The sequence below is a fragment of the Anabrus simplex genome, chromosome 1 (genome assembly GCF_040414725.1).
Source record: "Anabrus simplex isolate iqAnaSimp1 chromosome 1, ASM4041472v1, whole genome shotgun sequence".
In the NCBI taxonomy this organism is placed as follows: domain Eukaryota; kingdom Metazoa; phylum Arthropoda; class Insecta; order Orthoptera; family Tettigoniidae; genus Anabrus; species Anabrus simplex.
Genome location: NC_090265.1, coordinates 353,971,620 through 353,994,156, shown reverse-complemented (window position 1 = coordinate 353,994,156; position 22,537 = coordinate 353,971,620). Strand labels below are relative to the sequence as shown.

Here is a 22,537-nt window from a genome sequence, read left to right as displayed (position 1 = left end):
TCAGATGAGACATGTTTCGCCTCTCACTTTGAGGCATCTTCAGTCATTATCAAAAACCTTATTATTTTACCAGGCATCTGGTTAAAGATATTCAAAAATGTGTTTGATGATTATAAGAGAGGTAAGATTTACGTTAGTTATAAACATGTTCATGAAGTAACTAAAAATCCAATATATTGATAAAAACATATGTAGTTCTTTGTTGAATAGGACTTGTTTGATTCTACTATAATAAGAGAAGGTGGCTTGAAGCCGTAGTCGTTAATAGATGTCTAATACATAGTGGAAGGCATAAAATATCAGTTCTATGAGAATATACATTACATTCAAATGATACTAAAACTAGTGGATTCAAGGGTAGTACATATAAAATGTTCAATGAAATAACTATTGATCTAATAAAATGATAAACACATATGTAGTTTTTTGTTAATTAGGACGTTGTAAGATTGTACGGTTTAAAGCCGTAGTCATTAATAGAAGTCTAATACATAGTGGAAGGCATATGAAATCAGTTCAATGAGAATATATAATACAAACAATTGATACATAAAAACTGGTAGATTCATAAGAGGTACATTTAAAAATGAAGGCGTCATGTGACTATAAAAGACAGTTGATGGCTTAAAGCCGTAGTCAAGGTTTGAAATGTAGGTCAAATAACTGCTAAATATATGGTAAAAAGATATAAGTCAAAATATACAGCTTAGTATAAAAAATATGAAGGAAAAACATTCCAATTGCTTGACAAAAGTTACGAAGACGTTGGCATGCGTATGTCCGTGATATTTATTGGTCAACATTTCGTAGGTTATTTTAGATTTATTCGGCAAGATTGCGTTGACAAGAAGTTCACCAGATGTTTATAGTTGGCCTAATTTGTAAAAAGAAAGTTGCAGAGATGATGATGGGTGGAAATCTAATTAACAAAGAACTACATATGTGTTTATCATTTTATTAGATCAATAGTTATTTCATTGAACATTTTATATGTACTACCCTTGAATCCACTAGTTTTAGTATCATTTGAATGTAATGTATATTCTCATAGAACTGATATTTTATGCCTTCCACTATGTATTAGACATCTATTAACGACTACGGCTTCAAGCCACCTTCTCTTATTTTAGTAGAATCAAACAAGTCCTATTCAACAAAGAACTACATATGTTTTTATCAATATATTGGATTTTTAGTTACTTCATGAACATGTTTATAACTAACGTAAATCTTACCTCTCTTATAATCATCAAACACATTTTTGAATATCTTTAACCAGATGCCTGGTAAAATAATAAGGTTTTTGATAATGACTGAAGATGCCTCAAAGTGAGAGGCGAAACATGTCCCATCTGAATAATGTTTTAAAATAAATGCCAACTTCTTGTAATGTATTGAATAGGTGGAAATAAACAAAAGATATTATCCTATATACAGTTTACATACCACTTAGTCGAGCAGCTCTTCTTCTTTCTCTCAATTCTTCCCAACCCAAACATTGCAACATTTTTGTAACGCTACTCTTTTGTCGGAAATCACCCAGAACAAATCGAGCTGCTTTTCTTTGGATTTTTTCCAGTTCTTGAATCAGGTAATCCTGGTGAGGGTCCCATACACTGGAACCATACTCTAGTTGGGGTCTTACCAGAGACTTATATGCACTCTCCTTTACGTCCTTACTACAACCCCTAAACTAACCATGTGCAGAGATCTGTACCCTTTATTTACAATCCCATTTATGTGATTACCCTAGTGAAGATCTTTCCTTATATTAACACCTAGATACTTACAATGATCCCCAAAAGGAACTTTCACCCCATCAACGCAGTAATTAAAACTGAGAGGACTGTTCCTATTTGTGAAACTCACAACCTGACTTTAAGCCCCGTTTATCAACATACCATTGCCTGCTGTCCATCTCACAACATTTTCGAGGTCACGTTGCAGTTGCTCACAATCTTGTAACTTATTTATCACTCTATAGAGAATAACATCATCCGCAAAAAGCCTTACCTCCGATTCCACTCCTTTACTTATATCATTTATATATATAAGAAAACATAAAGGTCCGATAACACTGCCCTGAGGAACTCCCCTCTCAACTGTTACAGAGTCAGACAAAGCTTCACCTACTCTAACTCTCTGAGATCTATTTTCTAGAAATATAGCAACCCATTCAGTCACTCTTTTGTCTAGTCCAATTGCACTCATTTTTGCCAGTAGTCTCCCATGATCCACTTTAGTGACACCATCACTGCAGAGCTGCAGCACCACATCCTTGGAAGTCTGGTTTACGCTGATGATGTCATGGTCTTCTGCAAATCTCGGCAAGAACTACAACAGCTAGTTCAGTGCTGGAAAAGTCACTTGGGTCAATAGAGACTTTGACTTAATGTTAAGGGGAACAAAGAAACGGGTCCTTCAATTCGACGGCGTTGATCTTCCTAGAACAAAGCCGTTTGAATATTTGGGATCAGTCATTGTTTCAGATTGTGGTACACTTCTGGATGCAAGTAACAGAGTAAATGCAGCGTGGATGGAGCGCCAAGTTACAGGAGTCCTTTTTCAACTGGAAGATCTCATTGTATTTAAAATTAAGGATTTATAGAACAGTTATTTTTCCAGTAACACTGTGCAGGGTTGAGTGCTGGCCAGTCACAAAAAGACATGAACAACATCTCCATGTAATGGAAATGAGGATTCTTCATTGGCTTCTGGGACTAACTAGTTGGACCATGTAAGAAACCAGGATATCAAGAGCGGTGTTTGGAGTGGCTCCTGTTAGTGATAAGATGAGGGAGACACGCTTGAGATGGTATAGTCAGGTACTATGCAGTGGTAGTACCGCAGTTGTGAAGATGGCACTAGGTTTGAAGCCTGAGGGCCGTCGTCCATGGGGACGGCCAAGAGCGAGGTGGCGTGATGCATTACGGGACGATATGGGCTTGTTGGGCATTACTCCAGTTGACGCCAAAGATCATAAGCGATGGAAAGTGAAGTGCAGAAATGTGGACCCTGCATTGACGTGGGGTAAATACTAGGAAGGAGAAGAAGACTTATTAAATAACCCATGTTAACCCTTTACTGCATACTGTTGCCCTCAGGCAACATACAACTTTTCACCTGTATAAACGGAAACAGAGGTAGTTTTCCGGCACATCTTTAACTGTACAGTCATTTAAAGACATATACCAGTGATGCCTTGTTTTTTTTTTACTTAAGACAAAACAGCCCTACAACCAAAGGTACTCCTTCTACCCCGTCAGCATCCACGCGAACCAACCACCGTTTATTTTACGTGGGCCCTCCCCATCACATTACCACAGGCTTCAGAAGTACCTCTGGCTCAACCTCAAAGACATTACCGACCTACGGTCGTGCAAGTATACTTGCGCCCTGCAATACGTACCCATGGCCAGTAGGCAGTAATGTTCGGTCTTTGAATGTATATATACCCCGTTATGGCAATCCACATCACATACGAGTGTTAAGCTATTAGCCCCAGTTAAGAATTGCTGGTAAATCTAAAACACTGAACGTAAGTTGAACATTGAAGATTGAAATATTCTTCACCAAACGTAAACGAAAAATAATTCATGCAGTAAAGGATTAACACTATGAGCCCGGGCAAGTCAAGATAGTGTCCCTACCCTGTGCCGGCGTGATTTAAACTCTCACCAAAAAAATCACATTTCTGTCAGTTTTTGCAATATAAATAATTTCAAATAAATTTCTAGAAAAGGTGGACTGTCACATAAAATCAACTCAAAAATGCTTGCCTTCAGCATTGGAAAGATACTCAGGATACAATATTGGAACATTCTGTTGTCCTTGTTCACGCACTTGAATTTCTAATTCACTCAGAAAAGTTCAATAATTTTCAGTCACTGAACAACAGAATTACACATTGTTATTCCCAATACGTAGCTTTGGCATGGTAACACTCAAAACATTCTCCTATGCAAAGACCTGCGTCACATTTACGGCAATATGTTGTCATTTTCTTCACAGCACGGCCAGTGTTGTGTTTGGACTTACCGTAGCAAACCTTGCACGTACGCTGCATGTGTCCTTCCCTCTTCGCTCCCACTGCAGGTATTCTGTGTGGAAAATTATGTCTACCTACTAGCCTTCCCGCAGATGATGGTATAGACTCTTCAGTAATTTCTGCCCCAAAATTGTTCACCAAATCATCTGCCAAATGCTCACAAAATTTCGATAGGGAAAGTTTTAGTGAACAAGCTGTGCGGTACAGTATATAGGTATTCACTATGGCAAGGTCAAACAGATGGAAGAATTTTTTTTTTCCACGACTTGATTGACTTCCTTGTGAATTGGTTAGACTTGTCAACACCAATCTTGAATTTGTTTTATAGTCCACTACTGCTGATGGTTTAGATTTCTTGTGGTTCCCTCTTGCTGCGGGTACTTCAGTCATATTAAAAGTTATAAACCTCATTATTGATCTGTATTGAAAATTGTTATAGTTCAAAAACAATGAAGGTATTAATTAAACCACCTGTTCAATACTTTACATCCACTTAGAAGTGGTTACATAAATATATTAATATTTTCGGAACATGTTTTGCCCCTAATTTAGGGCATCTTCAGCCTAGAAAACAACCTTGAAAAGTTATACATAATATTAAAAGATAAGCTAAAAGATTAGCCTTGTAGGTTAATTACTAAAAATTGGTACACTTAATGTGAATAATCACTAAATTAGGGGCGAAACATGTCTCGAAAATATTAAGTATTAATATACTGTATTTATGTAACCAGGATGTAAAGTATTGAACAGGTAGTTTAATAAATACCTTCATTGTTTTTGAACTACTTCAGTCATGTCGTCATCATGTGCGGTGCTCAGCCTATACACGCCTCGAACACTTCGCCACTTTATTGCTAGAAGGTGTTCTCTCTGCAATGAAATTATTTCACCCTTTTTCATTTTTTTTTTTGTTTTTTTTTTTTTTTTATTTTTTTTTTTTTGTGGACTCCGACTTTGGCATTCCTTTCCAATTTGCTTTAGTCTGACAGCCCCACAAATGATCATAAATGGTAGGGCTTGAAAACTATCTGTCCATATACAACGTGTACCCCGATATTTTACTGATTCACACAGTCTGTCCACAGCATTAACACGTAGAAGACCGAGCCCGAGTGTGTATCGGAGTGGGGTACCAGTGCAGATTGACCGCGCCCGAGGCTGACTCGGGCCCGCATATTTATTACATTGTCAACACAGCCAGAATGAGAATCGGGCGAAAACTATATGTACCACTTTGTAGAACTTTCTACTGTGTGCTCGTGTCCTGTCGTCGTTTTCTCGAACTTAAAGCAGCTTATACTGCCTGCTGTCATTTCTTGATGGATACAGTACTTTTGCATCCATCTCTTGGCACAGGCCAGAGTAAAGTGTAGCTTCCACCGAAGTCCCAGTCAACATCCATGGCTGTGACAATATGGAAGCTGCTGGGGTATGGGTAGTGCTGAGCAATGACATTCAGAGCATGACTTGTGCATCTGAGTGTTATGAAAGGTGCTGTTCATAGGGTCAGTCGTGCTGCAGTAGTACTTTCTGACCCAGTGAGGAAAGCAATGGCAAACTACCTCACTCCTCATCTTGCTTAGTACGCCTCATTTTGGTGCTGCCATTGGTTTTTGGGGTTTCCTTCTAACCGCATAACCTCTGGTGGTGCTATTTGAGGATTCAACCAGCCTCTGGGCTGATGACCTAACAGACAGACATAGCAGCTTATATTTGCATGTGTTTGCTTCTACACTCCATGCTTAAAGCTTTCTTCCAGCTGCTCATGGTGCGCGCTTTCAGAGTTTTGTTAACATCGTGCAAAGTGTTTAGACAGTGATTTGTTTCTGCTATCATGAGTGAATCATTGAATGAAAGTGGAATTGTAGAAATGTTACAAAAGATTTTTGATGACAGTGGTTCAGAGGAAGAGGTAGATGATTCAGAACTAGACCCTGATTTTGAACTTCATGTGAGTGATGTCTGTTAGGCCATCAGCTGGTCTGTCTCTTGAATGCCTATCTATATGTTGGCAAAGATAGCGCTGGAGTTGGTTTACAAGCGGAAGAAAGAAATTTCTGAAACCGATTCTTGAACAGATCCATTGAATCTTCTTTTTGGGCAGTCCATAACAACGTGCTGGATGGTCTGAGTCACATTATCACAGTCGCAGAATGGGTCTTCAGATTTTCCCCACTTGTGAAGCCAAAATTTACATCTTCCATGGTTTGTCCTGATTCTGTTTAGAGATGTCCATTCTCTTCTCGGTAAATTAAACCAGGAGGAGCTCTACAAGGATGGTGGATTAAACCCAGGTGGTCAGGATTTGAGGAGGTCCATTCATCATGTCAGATCTCATCAGCAAGGGCAGTTGAGGATTACTGCGACATTTCTACCATTCTCTTACAAGAGCCAGTTCTCTTCGTATGTGAGGGGGATGGGTCGATTTGATGGTGCCTGATGTTGTCCTCATGGTATCATTCAGTTGTGTATCAACTTTTGAAGTATATACACTGTTAAGCCACACAGGGCAGCAGTATTCTGCAACTGGATAGATCAAGGCAAGAGCTAATGTCCGTAGTACCGTCGCGTTTGCTCCCCATCCTGTTCCACTGAGCTTGTGTAATATGTTGTTCCTTGTTTTTATCTTGGCTGCAGTGTTAGAGAGGTGTTGTTTGTATGAAAGTGTCCGATCTATTGTGACGCCCAGATACTTTGAATATGGGTTGTACTTAAGTTTTTGGTCTTTGAATTCGACTTGAGGTACATAGTTGGCTTTTTGATTGTCTAGGTGGAAGCAGCTTACTTCAGTTTTCTTGAAGTTAGGTTTGAGTCGCCATGTACTGAAATATTTGTTCAGGTTATGGAGATCCTTTGTGAGTATAGTTTCTGCTGTTTTGAAGTCACTCGATTGGGCAGCCAGAGCTATGTCATCTGCATATATGAATTTCCTGGAAGTAGTTTCTGGAAGATCTGCAGTATAGATGCTGAACAGTAGAGGAGCAAGAACTGATCCTTGGGGTAAACCATCGTTTAGTATATAGGGCTTATTCTTATTGCCGTTTAAATGTATTTTGAACGCCCTATTGCATAGCATATTGTTCAGCAGTGTTGCAAGATTCTTACAGGGAATGATCTTCAAGAATTTCAAAATCATCCCTTGTCGCCATACTGTGTCATAAGCTGATGTCAAGTCCACAAAAACAGCGATGGTCTTCTTCTTGTCTTGAAATCCGTTCTCAGTGTGGCTGGTGAGTGCCAGGACCTGGTCACAGCAGCTTCGGTTAGGTCGGAATCCTGCTTGTTCAGTTGGTATGTGTTGGAAGGCTGTGGTTGAGATTCTGTTGTAAATCATTCTCTCCATTAACTTGTAGCAAATACTTAAGAGTGCTATTGGCCTGTAATCTTCAGGACTATCTCCACTTTTTCTGGGCTTTAGAATGGCAACTATTTTAGTTCTCTTAAGCAAGGATGGAAGCCTACCACTTAAGATGTCATTAAAGAACATAAGTAACCAGTGTAGAGTTCTAGGTCCACAATGTTTCAGGAATTCTGGATATATCCCATCCACTCTTGCTGCTTTGCCTGGTTTGATTTCTTTTAGAGCTGTTGAGATTTCTGCAGTTGTGAATTCCCCTGAGAACTGGAGGGTTGATTCAGTCGAGGATAGTCTTGTTTTTAGCTCTTTCTTGAGTTTTTTTGATTCATCTTTATTGACATTTTCTGGTATTTTGGATAGTTTAATGATTCTTTTAGCTACATCTACTGGAGATACCTCTGAGCTCTTATTAATATATTTGGTTTCCACTGTGCATACTACACTGATTGGGGTTTCAAAGGGCCTTCTTACTTCGTTAGATTTATTTGCTGCAGGGCATATCTGTTACTTTGCACTCAGATAACATTTAGTACATTACTGTCAAAAAAATAAGGCAAAGAAATCTAGAGGTGAAGACATTGCAGAAATATCATGTTATTATTGTTCAGGTCTGGTGTGCTAGAAAAAAAGGGCCTGTTCTTAGGAGCAATATCTTGTTTCCATTGTGTTCCCGTGCTTCTCGCCTCCGTAAGTCTTTTTGCGACTGATACATGTTTTGTCCTAGAAATTCATATATGATTGATTCTTAACCTCTTCTCCAGGACTACTGGAGCACAACACCAATTCTAAAAACTGACTACGCCAAGTCCATTGGAATTTACAGCCAAAGATAAGGGTAGGATTTTCCACCTGTTCAATACTATAAAAAATGAGTAATAATTAAAACGTCACATTTTTATTGTCATTTTTAGGTACTGGTTTTGGCATTGTAGGCTATATGCCATCATCAGCCTAGGATAAAGTAACAAGGACATTGAGCAAGTTACATTAGAATATTTATAATATATGTATGTACAAACACCTTTTAAAATACCTTGTAATTTATAATTGCAGTATATCATAAAACATTTGGATAACTGCGTGGCATTGTTTATTTACAAAAGATATGCTGGACACAATCGTGAAACACACAAATGAAAAAAATGCTTCATACCGGTCACATTATTCCGATCAAACCTGAACAGAAATCGGAGACCCTAATGTCACAGAAATTAGAGCATTGATAGGGTTACTTTATTTTACTGCTATTTTTAAATCGAATCAGGAAAGTACTGAATCAATGTTCGCTACAGATGGATCAGGAAGGGACATTTTTCGTGGGACATTATTGAAGAAGAGATTCTTGACTTTAATATATTGCTTGAGAGTTGATGATCTGACCAGTATATAGCCGACCTGAAAGGAAGGAAAGTGACCCTGCATTAGAGGATGATTGAAAATTCTCAGAAATATTACAACATAGGTGTTCATGCTTGTGTAGACGAAATGCTAGTCAGCTTTTGAGATCGTTGTTAATTTCGAGTATACATGCAAAATAAGCCAGAAAAGTATGGACTGAAAATAATATTAGATGATGCTCACACAAACTATCTCTTGAATGCCTATCTATATGTTGGCAAAGATAGCGCTGGAGTTGGTTTACAAGCGGAAGAAAGAAATTTTTGAAACCGATTTAGTCTGTGATTAGACTAGTAAAACCAATCTGCGGCACAAATCACAATATTACAGCCAACAATTACTTCACCTCAATAGAACTCTTTTCAGAACTGAAGAAACGCAAATTAACTTACACAGGAATGATCAGAAAGAATCAAAAGGAAATACCTCCTGAATTCCAGCCAAACAGGAAGCGCGTATGGTGGGCTCTACAGAGTACGGCTTCACTGGCGACCTCACACTAATCTCTCATGTTCCGAAGAAAGGGAAAGCTGTGTTATTAGTGTCCAGTATGCACCATTGCAAATCTGTAGAACCTAAAACTGGTAAAGATGAAATCACAACATTCTATAATAATACTAAAGGTGGACAGGATACCCTCGACCAGTTGTCTGTTACCTACAACACAAACAGAAGAACGTGCAGGTGGCCTCTTGCGAATTTTTTCACCCTCCTCAATATTATTGGAATAAATTCTTTCATTGTACGGACATCGCTCAAAAACTACATGCCTGTCACTCGCTTTCAATTTCTGAAAACATTGCCCAGACAATTAACTGAACCCTACCTCAATGAAAGACTCGTCAATGACCGACTTACGAAAGAACTGCGAATGGTAGTGTCAAGAATTTTGAATAAGAAAACTGTTCCAAAGGTGTAATCATCCAATCAAAACTCAAAAGGGAAACGATGTGCAGTGTGTCCTCGCTCAGCTTGTAAACGTTAAAAGAAGGCATATCAGAAATGGCTCCAAACAAGGACTGATGCAGATGGAAACTGCATAGATGAAAGAAACAGAGTGAAACAAATAGTCCTGTTATGAATGGTGTGAAAATATCACTCAATGGGTCGGTTGGTGAATGCATTTCAGTGGGCTTGGCAGACTGATATGTAATAGCAATTTCTGGCTCAGTGAGGAAAGCAATGCGAAACTACCTCACTCCTTATTTCCCTCTTCAGTGACACCTAGGCTATCTATGACAGCTGTTGGTGGAGCTGTAGAGTATCAAACCAGCCTTTGGGCTGAATACCCAACAGTACAAAAGTGTTCTTCTGGAATATACCTAAATGACAGGATATTTTTCCTATCAAAGAAGTGTTCTACTCTTTTCATGTGTGTTTTGTCAGATTGTTTTATTCTCACCTGTAGTGGAGATAAAATGTACTTTGCATTTGCAGGATGTTCTTATGAGTGAGAAGTATAACTTCTGCGCAGTCTTTACCTTGAAATGTTTCATTTCTGTCTACTCGAGCTTTGCGCAGAGTTCTGTTCCTGGCACTCTACTTGGAACCATAACTCAGCTATGTGTCTAAAGTTCAAAAACTTCATGGCCGTTCTGTATTGACCTGAGAATCACAAAAGTAATTTAATATAATGAAATCCACCTTTTCAATACATACAAAACTGTTGCACGTAAATTATATTACAACATTTTTATTATTTTAAAGGTACCAGTTCCGACATATTTTCAATCTCATCATCAGCCTTACGTAAAACCAAGCAAGAGAATTAATTCACATACAGCAACAATACACACATACTAGGTAAAATTCGTATAATGACACATTAAAAATAGTTCATATAAAATATCTAAGGATTGCTACGCGTTGGTGGCGTAATAATCTTGTATTGTTTTAGTACACGAGTTGAGGCACTTTCTGTAAAGTTGTGCTTTGTATGATAAAATTTTATGAACATGTTAAAATCTTGATAAGTATCTTATTCATAGAGAAATACAGCACTGAGGAATAATCTGAGCACTGTTGGTGGCATGGTCTTCTTATCTTAAAGTTTTTTATGCGTTGGAAGGTCAGTCCTACGTATCATCCTAGGACATACATGTACACTAAAAACCACCTGCACGAATCTCCTAATCTGCTCGCACCTCCTTTTAGGGTTTGAAGTTTGACAATAATGTTGTGACTTTGACGTCTCACTTGCCTGTTGCGTTCGGTAACTGACCACTTATATCTGTTCCTACTGTAGAAAGATGGCGGCTGGTTATGGACGTCTATATACAATTCTGTACATTTCTATCTCCTGGCGTTGTTAAATGCTTGTAATTGTGCATAAAATTAACAGTAGCCCCAAGTGTCTCATAAAATTTCCTTTTTTAAAATTATATCTAAACAGCTGTTACAAATAGACTACTGACCTTGGAATGATATATAAAACATTTTTAAACATTCTTGTCATGAGAGATCTTGACAAGAATACACTATCAGCTAATTTTGTTCTAGAGTATTGATATACAATATAAATGGGTAGAAGACCATTTTATTGCCCAATTGTTGTAAAAAACAGTTCCTCATGGATTATAATCAATGAGCCATTATATATTCGTTGAATTGTTTAGTGTCGAATTAAAAACTTTCATTTCATATATCTTGCTTGGATTTCACTGAAATAGCTTGACTTAGTGTGTACAATAGTTTAAAACCTATATTTCAATATTATATTCAATAATGTGAGGTGAACTTGAGGCCGTATGTTGACAGGCGAGATTTCGTGAAAAACAATGTTTTCAGGTGGATAAACGTAACTCTGGAAAGATCTCAAATCAAACGGACCTCAAGCACCACGTTCACAAGCGAGAAAGAGGAACTGACATTGGAATGTCGAGAGACCAATTTCTCGCTATTCTGACAATGTTGCATCTGAACGACAATGATAAGCACAAACAAAGGAGCCATCCAGGCTACGATCCTCTGTTTAAAATCCGACCAATACTAGACTGCTTGAAAACAAGTTTTCTGAATAGTTGCTCACCGGATGTATCGCTGACAATCGATGAAGCAATGTGCCCATTTTGGGAACGAATATTTTTTCACGTGTTCATGAGAGGAAAATTATAGAAGTATGGAATCAAGATTTTTCAACCATGTGAAGCAAGGAGTGGGTTTGTGTGCAATATGGGGGTGTATTCTGGGGCCCTTGTCACTGTGGAGGATTACAATTCTTCCTTTACCACATTGGAGACCATGTCTTAAGGTGGCATATGGGCAGGCAGACCGCCACATTTTGAAGGTTTTTAAAAAATTGTTGAAAATAGTAGGTAGGTTGCAATTGTAACACGTTTATATCATCAAAAAATTAGGAGTGTCTATTGTACAGATTAAAAACTTGCATTAAGATCTATTAAATACTATTCACATTACATATTTTCCAATGGTGTGCCTTTTGCAACAACAAAAAAAGTCTGACAACAAAGTCTTACACATAATGAGCTTGAGTGTGGAATAGTTTGAAGCATTCAAGGACCCAACGTGGTACAGAACACACTGGACACCACCAGATGATGGAAATGGAGTCAAAAGAAATACACTTTTTGACCAATATTCATTCAGTTTTGGTTTTTTTACAGGTCACATATGAATGACAACTACGAGAAATGTGTAAATGTTACATAACTTGACTGGGTGCCTTAAGCTCCACAAACTTTTTGGTTTCAATTTAATTGTCCATCTTACTTTTTCAGTGACGGAGGCAACATACTTGTTGGTCTCGGACTTGAAGAGTTTCACCATTATTTCGGGAACAAACATTGAAAAACAATCTGGCACAGTCGATGTTGCATCCAGTGGAGAGGACACACACACAATTGTTCTTGAAAAATACTCTCTTGAGGTGGAGAATGAGTGAAAGTCCAAACTAATTCAGTATCTGTAGGCTTCCTACAAGTGTTAGTACCATAAGCACAACATTTACACCTTTCTGGAGCTGGCGCGATGTCAGAAACCGGATTCACATCACCAGAAGTACCTTGTGTACTTTGTGCTCTAACTTTGAGTGAGAGGATGAACTAGTAGTAACATTGATAGATGCTGATGCACTTTGGAAGGGATGAATATGTTTAAGATGATATTGGAGACTATTTGTACTTTTATCATAACCGAACGACTTTTTGCATTTTTTATAAAATGCTGTTTTTCTGTCACGTTACAACAGTAATTTTAAGTCCGGATTTTTCACCAAGATTTTCTTGTGTCGGTTCATAAGCCATGTTTGTAACTGAAGTTCTCAAACACTGAATGCGAATTCTGAATAACAACCACACACAAACTGAGGGTTAAGTTGTCACACTTTGTACTGTGTCTTTCCAGCGATCTGTATCTGTCCATTTGCACATTACGTGGAAATTCCTTAATGGCAGTCTCTTCAAGTACCTTACCCACATCTATCCATTTTGCTTCCAAACTGTATTCTGTAAAGATCCGCAATATACTACAATTGCCTGATCGGTATTTCCTTTCCAATAGTGTGTAAAAGCAATGGTCATAAGCCTCCTTTTACTAGAAAGTAATAAGGAGGTATGATTGGTTTTTACCTTTCTGAAGGAAAGATACGAACATCAGCTTACTTTAATGACCAGTCAGTCATAGGCCTACAATAGCTGAGGCTTGCACACCAAATGGCAAACAGCAACGCAATACACAAGTTTTGTGCCACGAGTCTCTTGGTCTCAACTGGACACTACTTCATGACATCGCTATCACCACAATATGAGGTTCAATAACAATACTCCGAGATAATCTATATAGCATCTGATGAGCTGTACATCATACTATGTTCCAAATTTATTTCTGAGCCTTGTGATTATTATTTCTATCTGGCATATTTTAGCAAATTCACCAACAACTTAGAAGACCTAATTATTTTCTAGTTGATATATTTTGTCCTTGTGGCAGCCTCCTCACGGGGGGTAGTTGTATTAATTAATAAAAAAATGAATTCCTTTACCAGACACTACAATTTTAATCGGATAGATTAATCAGCTAAAGCACATCGATCAGTTAATCTGATTTTTAGATTAATCAGTTAATAGATTGATTAATCGAATAAATCAACAGCTCTAATTATATTTATATTTAGCCTTCAGAAAGTATAGTGAGTAACAGTTAACTTTGACTGGTATTATGAATATTAATTCTTGAAACGAAAAATGTTCCATGTCTAAAAATGTTTGGAAATACTACCTCAAATCCATTTAGATAACAATTTCTTTAAAATTTGCATTCTTTTAGTCTTGTATTATGATTGACTTCATATATCTAACCCATTCAGCATACTTTCTAGAAGTGCTGTTCCCTTCCTTACATTTTAAATAAATTGGAATATTTATAACTAGAGCCCTAATTTCCATGCCAATGCAAGTTTTTAAATAAGCTTGTTACACTTCTCAAACTTTGCAGATATTCGTTTTATGGTTTAAAGATTCCATATAACCGTTCTTTTTCTGTGCATGTTTGCATGTTTTGGCCAATTCATGCATAATGCATATTTCAAAGATTTTGGATTTAATAGTGAATATTTGGGTGTTTAATAATGTATAATATGACTTTTCTTCTGACTTTGGTTTACAAGACCTCTACCGTACGGACTAACTTTGGTTGTGACATAGGACGCCAGGAATACATTCTCTGCGTCTCTCAGCAATAGACATACTGTATAATGTGGAAAAAGGGTCCCTAATTCTTCACACCAACATTCATAAAAGGCACTATCATACAATTTAACATATATGCGCCTCTTTATGCTGCTCGAAAGGATGTTGAACAGGCGATTTGTGTGCGCCTTGGAGGAGAGAGGAATTCTGATTAAATACCTGTGGTGATTTCACTGTTAACGGTTTGTCGTTTACCATCTATTGAAATCAGAGAATACCTTTCATTTCCACACCCTTCCTGGCCACAGCTAAGAATTACAGAGGTCGACCACGGGGTCCTGTGAGTCCTGGCATTGCTTCTAGTTATTTGTGTCAGGCTCCTCACTTTCATCTATGCTATCTGATCTCCCTGGGTCAACTCTTGTTCTTTTCTGCACCTGACAGTATCAGGTGTCGAGGCCTAGGCAGTCTTTCGTTTTATGCCCTTTTTGGTCCTTGTCTTTCTTTGGCCGATACCTTCATTTTTCAAAGTGTCAGATCTCTTCAATTTTTTTTCTCTCTAATTACTGTTACATACAGGATGGTTACCTAGTTGTACTTCCTCTGTCTGGCTCCATGGCTAAATGGTTAGCGTGCTGGCCTTTGGTCACAAGGGGTCCCAGGTTCAATTCCCGGCAGGGTAGTGAATTTTAACCATAATTGGTTTAATTTTGCTGACACAGGGCTGGGTGTATGTGACATCTTCATCATCATTTCATCCTCATCACGACGCGCAGGTCGCCTACAGGAGTCAAATCAAAAGACCTGCATTTGGCGAGCCGAACTTGTCCTCAGACACTTCCAGCCCTAAAATCCAATATGCCATTTCATTTTTTGTACTTCCTCTTAAGACAGTAATCACCACCACCATCTCACAAAGCTTAGGACAATTATTAATGACAACTGTGGGGTGGTGGCTCTCTTTCCGACCTGCACAGAGGGGGTCTTTAGTTTTGTGCGGTTGAGGATAGGTCATGGAAGATGTGCATGCTCTTACCTCTTGCGATGCTGATTTCACTGTAGCCCACTTTCTCACTGAGTGCGCCGATATCTCTGGCCTAAGGCTCAACTTCGGCTGCCGAAAATACTCAAACTCTTACTAGCTGATTACAAGATTATTGCTGATCTTGTCATTTGCTTAATATGGAGAATGGGCTTGTTAAGTACGAGGGTAGCCCAGAAACTAATGCACCACACTTTTTCTTCAACAAACAAGGAGTGGAAATGGAAAACGACGTAAGTGCCGCAAATGTCATTTTGATTTTTTTTTACGACATGAGTGTGTGTTGTGGTGATCCCTCTGGAAAGGATTCATGTACCATAAACATTTATATTCGTTCCAAGCACGGTACACAGATACCGTTAGTATTTTGGGCAGACACTATAGCCAGTGACCGTGGTCTGGAGAGTGACGCAAGTGCGTAGGGAGGTCCGGTCGTCAATATGTGTAGTGCTGCAGCTCGCACCGCATTACATCGTACTAGCCAGTGCTGTTATAGTGGTTGTGTGACACATTATTACATTGTGTGTATAATGCAGATGAACTGACATGGAACCTCATACGTCTTGGAAGGTCTACAAATCAACGATAAACAAAGAGCGTAAGAAGAAACGTACCGCTGGTAAACCTTACACAACATCTACAGGTCGTGAGATTCCTGGCAAGAAAGCGCCATCAGAACAACTTACATTTAAGAGTAAATATGCTGTAGGACGTTACTACGCGAGTGCAGGGAGTCTGTTCACCCAGTTCTACACTTTGGGTGAAAATGAGCAAGGTATATACATTTTAAATAGACTGGAACTTGTGACCGTAAACAGAAGACGACACGGAACATTCAGCCATCCATCAGAAAGTAAGAGACAAGTAACAGTGTGCTACAGTGTTCCTAACGGAAGAGGTGAGCATGTGCAAGTGTGCAGTAAGACGTTCAAGGACATTTTTGCTGTGACAAATCGGCAGCTTCGGACATTTCAATAAAAGAAAAAGAAATGTGTTATGGTTTATGAAGACAGAAGGGAGAAAAGTGAAGGCTCAAACAGGCATAAGGTTAACTTCACCACAAATTACAGGGATCTGGTGAAAAAGCAAATAAATTCCTTTCCCTGCGAATGTAGTCATTTCGGTAGAAAGAAATGGCATAGAGAATACCTCAGTCCGGATTTAAGTTACCACCAGATGTTTACTGCGTTCAAAGAAAAATATCCAGACAAGAAGGTGACATACAAATACTATTGCGGCGTCTTCAAGACCGATTTTAAGACACTCTCCATTGCTACACCCAGAACAGACACTTGCCAACGTTATGACAAGCTGCAGGCTGCTGTGAAAGTCACGTCTTCAGAGTCGGAACAACATAAGGCCAACAGTGAACTGCAGCTACATGTAGAGCGAGCGGAAAAAACACAAGCACTTGTGAAAAGTGATATCTGTGATTCTCAGTTACCCACCAGTAGTATCTGCGCAGTGAGTATGGATATGCAACAGGTTCTGTTTGTTTCGACCCTCACTCATTCCAGTATGTTTTACTCACGAAAAGTAGCTTGCTATAATCAATGTATACATGATTCAGGCACCAGTGATAGTTTCATGTGCTTGTGGGATGAAGGGAACAGAGATCTCGAGGGGGTAATGAAATATCATCTTGTTTATTTAAAGTGGTGATGTCCGGATATACAAACGAAACGTTATATGATGTGACAACTGCACATCACAAAAGAAAAACAGGATGATGATAATGGCACTCATTTATTTAGTTGCTGAAGACCATTTTGATACTATTGATTTAAAATTCTTAGTGTCCGGACATAAAAAAACATTCAAGACAGTTAAAATGGGTAAAGATGATTGGTTTGACTTTGGAGCTCTCGCCAACGAGTACATCAATACTTATGTATAGACAAGAAAAGGTTCCACCTTATCAATATAAATCAGTGCTTGCGTTCATAGGCAATGCTGTAGTTCTCTTAGGAAGTCTTATTGTATTTTTAAATGTCTCCACTTGCATGTGTGGTGAAAAGCCTCTATTGTTAACAAAATCCAGTTATCTAGACGGAGGTAAGTATGTACAACTGTGAGTGGAATATTATCTTTAAGTATTAGAGGAAGTTGTGGTCTTGTCTATACATAACTGAACTATCAATACGGAAATGAAACTAGTAAATCAAGATACATCAATACTACCAAGCTGCAGTTCAGTAAAGCCTCATACATTAGAGTGAGTTAACCGACGCCCTAAAGTAATACATGTCATAACGTCATTCGATAGTGATTGGGTGTCCTACAAGATATTTAAGAAGACAAAGAAAATGTGGGGGCTTCCTCCACCATCACAACTTCCCCATGTGCAGAAGCATCATCATATCAGTGCAGAAAAGAAGAAGGGTCTGCTGGCACTCTGTGATTGCTTAGATGTAAAGTATAGAGATTACTATCGTCAAATGTGTCAAGAAGAAACCGTGTGTTCATAACCATGTACAGTGTAACATTCATATGTGGTTATTATCCACTTCATAACACGTCCTACACGTATTGTATGTTTCATCTCAATGATGATTACAGTGTTCTTTAACATGTTTTATGCTGTATAGGAGAGATACTTGGTGTGTCATTCAGTTATGAAAAGTGCACAATCGTAAAACTTAACTAGAAATGTGTCATTTGTTTACCCTATTCACGTTAGGTAGTATGTAGGCTTACATCATAATGTACGAGAGATAAAATGTGATGAATACATACATATACCACTCAATAAAATGTTCCTAAATTCACTGAGTACGTTCCAAAACAGAATGATAAGTCATTCATTATTGTGTTGTGTAACAACCTGGAAAATGTCACATGTGACAGCAGAGGGAAATGGAGAACAACGTAAGTGCCATATTCTTGACAGCAATCGTTTTGTCCGTATTTCTCCACTAGGTACCTTCTGGCACTTACGTCGTTTTCCATTTCCATTCCTCAAATATTTATTGAACACAATGGAACTTATACACGAGAAAGAATGATGTTTCTTCTACACTTCCTATGCCCTTCCTCCAGTGAGAGACACGAGCATGTATGCCCTGTCATTACCACTCCTTGTTCTGTTCACAAAGCCATTTCTTCACTGTGCGAATCACCTCTTCGTTACATGTGATAAAATTCATTTTTGGGTCCGTATTGAAAATATTTGTTATTTAATATCACCTCTTCATGATCGTCAAAATGTCTCCCATGAATAGTATTCTTCAATGGCTCAAATAAGTGAAAGTCTGAGGGAGCTAGGTCAGGGCTATAGGGTCGATGGGGTAACACTGTCCAGCCCTGTTTCATGAATGTGTTCTGAAGTCCTCAAACTGGTGTGAGGGTGTGCGTTATCATGTTGAAGCAAACAATCGCCTGGATTGTTACGGTGTCAGTCACTGGAAGCGCTTTTTGAGTATGGTTGATGTCTTCACATATGCCTCAGAATCCTCGGCATCACATCAACGAGTAATGACGCCATCACATTCCCAAAAAATAATGATCATGACCTTATTAGCGGAAACAGTTGCTTTGAATTTTTCCTTTTGTGGAGAGTCAAGAAGGCGCCATTCTATTGATTGCCAGTTTGTTTCGGGCTCAAGATGGTGAATCCAGGTTTCATCACCTGTCACATTCCAGGACAAAAAAGCTTTCCCTTCAGCTTCAAAACGTTGCAGCAACTTGGAAGAATGGTTTTTTTTGAAAGTTTTGTGCTCTTCCGTAAGACGGTGCGGAATCCATCGTGAACACTTTTTTGTGTAATAAAGAGCACTGATGATTACACCCCCCCCCCCCCCACTTCCTTTGCTGATTGACAGCTCCTGCGCCACCTGCCGAGTTGACCACAGCAAATCTTGGAGCTCTGACGAACCGCGCTCAGATGACCTCGCCTTCTGTGCTCAGTGACTTACCGTTGACTGCTGATGCTTCATAAACTGCACATACATGTTTGTGGCTGTTTCCAACCCATTTCTTGCTCTACCGTGAGAAACGCTGCTTGTACCGTACATCACTTACAGACACCGTGTTTTACCATTGCTGCAAATACGCTATCTGTCAGAAGAATCAGAAACATTGCATGTGCACTCTGAAAACTTCAAAGAATTCATATCTAAACTTTCGCATTTGGACCATTGTTGGGGGTTGAGAAAAAAATTGTGGTGCATTATTTTCAGGGCCACCTTTGTACATAGAGTATAAATTTCAAGTGATCTGTTTCTCTAGGAACTTGTGTTTGCTTTTGAGTGTTAATATCCATTTCAGATTTTAAAAGTTTATTATCTATTATTTATTCCTTCATTTTTAAAATTCTTTGAATATGTGTTTTATGTTAATTTTTACTTTTGTTTGCTTTTAGTTTGTTGTTAAAAGGGAATGGTTGCCCAGTTGCATTTGCTCTTAAAACAAGAATCATCTCCACCACACAGTATCAAAAAATGCTGTTGTGATGAAAATCGTTCAAAATTAAATTTAAATTAAGATTTGTTTGATACGTTTTTAAATTAAGCTGACCATTTTCAAAATATCTGCAAGAAATCATTTCACCCCTTTCTTTGTCCTCATTCCTCCTTTGAATATTGTGTTGTCAATTAGCTCATCATTTAAGGCATCGTAAAATACTGGGCATTCTGAACTTAGCACCATGTATGCTCCACTGGGCCCAATCAAAGTTCATGGGTAATTACCCATTCATCGAAAACCTCATGATCAGCTTGCATTGAATATGTTGATACATGAGCAGTGCAACATTGTCCTTTTGAGCGAATGGTCGCAAAATGTTATTCACATAATGCTCCATATTCACTGTGTCTTAAAGTATAAGACTGATTATCTGTTATGCACTAATCGTGCACTGTACGCCAAATTATTCATTCTGCAACGGAACTTTGTGAAGTGTGTGAGAATTTTCTCTGTCCGAATGCAGACTATTCTGATATTCACATAACTACTCAGATGAAAACCGGTTTCATTTTTCTTAAAAAGAAGTGTGGGATTCACAGTTCCATGTTGTATGGATTGTAAAATCCACCTGCAAAACTTCAAGCTTGCATCCGGGTCAGTAGCTCGATTTAATTTATGAACTGCAGTTATTTCATATGGGTGAAACTTCATAGTTTGAAGGCCTTTCCATGCAGAACCTCTAGGTATGCCACATTCTTGGGAGAGCCACCAGATGAATTTTTCAGACCGGGTTCTATCCTTACTCTGATATCTTGAAGCCATTCCTCGGTGAGAGCTCGTTCAGGATTCCGTTTCTGTTTGAAATAGAATCGGTTTTTGTTTCGTAAACAATTGCATTACAGTACTTTTCTGTAGCCAAGTAGCATCTGGTTAATGATGGTAAAATTTATGTAAACACTTTTCATACGACGACTTAAAAGATAAGACACAATGAGAAATATCATATGTTCTCTAGTTGAGAAATATCCACTGTTCTCTAGTGTATCAGAAACAATGTACTAATGCAATTCTTCTAAATAGGACATTAATTTTAGTCTGCACACAAGCCTTCTGTTTACGAAATTATTAGTTTCAATAATTATTTTAGTAAGATGATTGTTAGGTTAGATTATACTATATTAGTTTCAGTTATATCTGATACATTAATGAACAGATGGGTAGAACTTATGGCCTACAGACTGCATTTTCTCCTCACTCTTTCACTACTAGAACACTGGTCTGTACTGTAGGCCTACTAATAAAAGTAAATATTACAGAATTATACCTTCTTCCAGCAATGAAGGGTTCCAAAAAGTTCAGAGCATCAAGGCAGATCCATTTTCTTTTTTTGGGTTTTTTGTACGGCAGAACCTGACGGGTATGTTACCTCTCTGAATTTGATACCCTGCCCTCAGAATTTGCCATTTTTTGGCACAATTTTTCCTGAAACAGTGAATTACAATATTGTGACAAAGAAACACTTCATGTAGTACTTATGGCATACACTTATGTCATAAAGTGAACAATGTTGTTCATTTCATGTGCTAATTAGGAAGAGATGGAGGTTAGGTAAGTAAGCACGGCTTATGTTTTCCAAGATTGTCTTCAATTAAGTCACGAGAACAATAATTACTACTTCTAGTGTAACTTTCTTTACCAATATATTCCATATAATAGATTTTACCAGTAATTAATATAAGATAACACTACTCATAAAAACATAAACTTAATAAAGCTAAATATTACTTACCAGTTTTCATCCCAGTTCTCAAAGTTATTAGTGCGCCGAACAAAATATATGGTCTCCTTATTACGATATCGAAGGAGTCTAGGATTATATAACACTTTAATTTATCTAGTGAATGAAAACAATTTGTTTATTTCCTCAACAGACCACAAGGTTACGTCCACCATTATCGAACAACTATGACTGAAAAACAGACAGGTTTTCACAAACCACCGAGCTCGGTAGCTGCAGTCGCTTAAGTGCTGACAGTATCCAGCAATCGGGAGATACCGGGTGAGTTGGCCGTGCGCGTAGAGGCGCGCGGCTGTGAGCTTGCATCAGGGAGATGGTAGGTTCGAATCCCACTATCGGCAGCCCTGAAGATGGTTTTCCGTGGTTTCCCATTTTCACACCAAGCAAATGCTGGGGCTGTACCTTAATTAAGGCCACGGCCACTTCCTTACAACTCCTAGGCCTTTCCCATCCCATCGTCGCCATAAGACCTATCTGTGTCGGTGCGACATAAAGCCCCTAGAAATCGGGAGATAGTGGGTTCGAGCCCCACTGTCACACTTATGTCATAAAGTGAACAATGTTGTTCATTTCATGTGCTGATTAGGAAGAGATGGAGGTTAGGTAAGTAAGCACGGCTTATGTTTTCCAAGATTGTCTTCAATTAAGTCACGAGAACAATAATTACTACTTCTAGTGTAACTTTCTTTACCAATATATTCCATATAATAGATATAGATGGTTTTCCGTGGCTTCCCATTTTCACACCATGCAAATGCCGGGGCTGTACCTTAATTAAGGCCACGGCCGCTTCATTCCAATTCCTAGGCCTTTCCTATCCCATCGTTGCCGTAAGACATAT

At 38.5% G+C, this 22,537-nt stretch overlaps 1 protein-coding gene and 1 long non-coding RNA gene across 3 annotated transcripts in view; one reads left to right on the top strand and one right to left on the bottom strand.

The window, feature by feature from the left end:
• Positions 1–22,537, top strand: part of su(f) (cleavage stimulation factor subunit su(f)) — a 455,931-nt gene that overhangs the window by 33,435 nt on the left and 399,959 nt on the right. The gene's annotated exons all lie outside the window — the stretch shown is intronic.
• LOC136866126 (uncharacterized) lies at positions 8,306–21,999 on the bottom strand. Its single transcript, XR_010859492.2, has 3 exons — positions 21,223–21,999; positions 10,210–10,412; positions 8,306–8,804 (listed from the first exon to the last, which is right to left on the bottom strand). It is a non-coding gene; the product is annotated as an uncharacterized lncRNA (long non-coding RNA).